Source organism: Colossoma macropomum, unplaced genomic scaffold (assembly GCF_904425465.1).
Source record: "Colossoma macropomum unplaced genomic scaffold, Colossoma_macropomum, whole genome shotgun sequence".
NCBI lineage: Eukaryota > Metazoa > Chordata > Actinopteri > Characiformes > Serrasalmidae > Colossoma > Colossoma macropomum.
In genome coordinates this window covers 6591485-6594561 of record NW_023494798.1, presented here as the reverse complement: position 1 = coordinate 6594561, position 3077 = coordinate 6591485, and positions in this window count along the sequence as shown.

The following is a 3077-nucleotide window of genomic DNA, read 5'->3' as shown; positions in this document are numbered from 1 at the left end:
AATTTTACTGAAATGATACATATTTACAAATACAAGAATAAAAGACAGTTTGACCCAACTGTGTGTTGATGAGGATTATATCATTTCTAAGCTTTATCAGGATTCATCATGTTAGATAATGTCTTGGATAAGACCTTCAAGGTACTTTACTACTGGTTTCAGGGTCTCAAGAGCCTTGGATGGTACTTTACCCATAAGGTGTTTCTGGTATTCTGCTCTGGCCGAAAAACAATTATAAAACACTTGGGGGCAAAAATACAAATAATCAAACCAAAGCTTGAGGCCAGAATAGCAAATATCTCTACAGCTACAGTGAATTTTCCAGGAGAGCTGGCATAAGCTGGGATAAAGGTGACCCAAACTGCACAGAATATGAGCATGCTGAATGTGATGAACTTGGCCTCATTAAAGTTATCAGGCAGCTTTCGTGCCAGAAAAGCCAAATAAAACACAAAAGAGCCAGAAATCCTATATAACCCAGCACAGCCCAGAAACCTAATACTGAACCTAATTCACATTCCAGTATTATTCTTTCCTTGTATTGTTTTAGGTTTCTGAATGGAAAAGGAGGGGATATTTTTAACCAAAGAACACAAATAAGGACCTGTATGAAAGTGAAGCCGAGAACACTGAGTTTCTGCTGTGGAGGCCCAAACCATTTCATGACATTACTGCCTGGAAGTGTAGCTCTGAAGGCCATTAACACCACTATTGTTTTCCCCAGAACACAGGAGATACAGAGGACGAAGGTGATCCAAACGCTGTGTGACGCAGCATACAGGACCACTCAGAGGGCTGACCAATGAAAGTAAGTGAACAGAGGAAACACAGAGTCAGTGAGAAGAGCAGCAGGAAGCTCAGCTCTGAGTTGTTGGCTCGGACGATAGGAGAGGTTCTGTGTTTAAAGAAGACAGTAGCAACACTTAGAGCAATGAAGGCCCCAGCAATAGAGAATGCTGTCAGGATGATGCTCAGAGTGTCGTCCCAGGACAGGAACTCCACAGGCTTGGGGAGGCAGCTGTCTTGCTGGATGTTGGGCCAGAACTCAGGAGGGCAGTGCATACAGTCCAAAGAGTCTAAGACGTCAGAAAAGTAAAGTCAAAGCCAGTTGACAAAACCCTACAAAGTGGCATCACCTTTAATACATTACAGTTGCACAAAAGAAGGAAGAAAATTTGTGCTTCCGTCGTTCAGAAGCCCTATAACAGATAAAAGGTTGCACATTGGAGATGAGGACGGACTAATGTGAATTTACTTGTGACTCAACTCTGACTTGCCTTAAATGACTAATAACTTGACACTGACTCATTTAATTTCAGTCTAAGAAAAAACATGAACAAAAGTTACTAAATTACAGATGCCAACCTTAATGTACTAAATGAACACAACTTTTTTGTGTCTGACTTTTCCTGTTAATTTTGCTATGGTCATGCATACTAATTACTGCAATGCTGTGCTTTCATTGCTCTCATGTAAGCTTAGATACACCCTCAAATAATTTTTATAAAAACCTTTATTCTGATGGACTGAACAAAGTGCTACATTCAGTGAATGCAGTGTTTAAAGGAAAGAGGCAAAACAACGTGAAATTGACAGCTAGCACACAGCTCACGTCACATGCCAGAGACTCTGACTTGAAAATCTGAAAACCCAGGTCTTGACTCAGACCCGCATGCCAGAGACATGAGACATGACTCAGACATGGTGGGGAGAGGGAGAGAAAAAAGCTGAAAGAGACTGACAGCTGAAGGAGCAAATCTACATAGAGAGTATGCCAGTTTGTTCATGTAGCCATTTTTATTCATTTTCTGACTATTATAACTCCTTTAAATGTTGATGATGAACAGACATTTTGGGACCATTAAAAAATCCAGGGAGACCATGTCCCTAGACCCCCCCCAGTACAGGCTTAGCCTTCTATCCATAAACCTCTAGTGAAGCCCCTGAGGTAAACTGAGAACAAAGGCAAAAGACGAGGTTGCTAATATCTTCATTCTGCACTGTGCTGTCAGTACAACCTGTCTTGTTACTGATCTCTCCTTCTGCACATGTATACACGTCATAGCACGCAGACTGCCTTCCTTCTGCACAGCCTGCTGGTTCCTGGAGGACAGCTCTCCTGCACACGGATCGCGGAACTACAAAGGACATCAAAGAAGCTTCAATGCAGCTTTTGATAACATGTAAAAACCTAAGTGTTGAAAGGATGGCATGCCTAGACCAGTTGTGTTCTTCTCACTCTAAATTCATCAGAAAAAGACAGCGTTATGTATTAATTAGTCATCTCCAATCAGAGAACTCATTACATGGTCCAGTGCTTTGGCCCCTGGCCTTAGTGCTTGCGTTGAACATGTGTCTAAATAGTTTCTGTGTGATGTCCCCCACCTGAGGTCACTTGTAAGGGACCAAAAACATAAAACTCTTGCATGTCGCTATTTTCTAGCCTCTCTGTATTCCTTACTTACAACAGCCTTTTTGGTATAGTGTGTGTTTATGGTTGATATACAAAAATTTGCTTTTGACTGGCTGCTGTAATGTTTATATAACACATCAGACTCTTAGTTTCAACAGTAAAGCAAGCAACTTATTTGTGGTTTCCACTGACAGGATGGCACCCTAAATGCAGTGATGGGAATATACTGTACCTCTTTCTGTTCCTCCACACGCAGCTGCATAGCTCTGCTCATACTGAACTCCTGGCCTCTTGGTTTGGATGAGTCATAGTGCCCACGTCACAAAATCAAACCACCTCTTTCTTAAACTTCCAGTTATGAGTGCTCGTAGACGGCACATGCTCACACTGGATCAAATGAGACCTGATCGCCATTCTCGTAGCGAAGTTCACTCTCTCTTGACTGTCGAGTACTCGCAGTGGGACACGGTTCCGTAAAAAGTCATCGAATGCTCGCAACATTCACATCAACCTGCATCTAGTATAGAAGACCTGATTGAGTGGTGCTTATCTGATCATCACATTAGGTATAGTAATATGTCATAGTAATACACAAAAAGGAAATACATTTTAGAGATCTGACAAACGTGGTCTTAAATTAAACATTGTTTACTGCAGGTGTGTA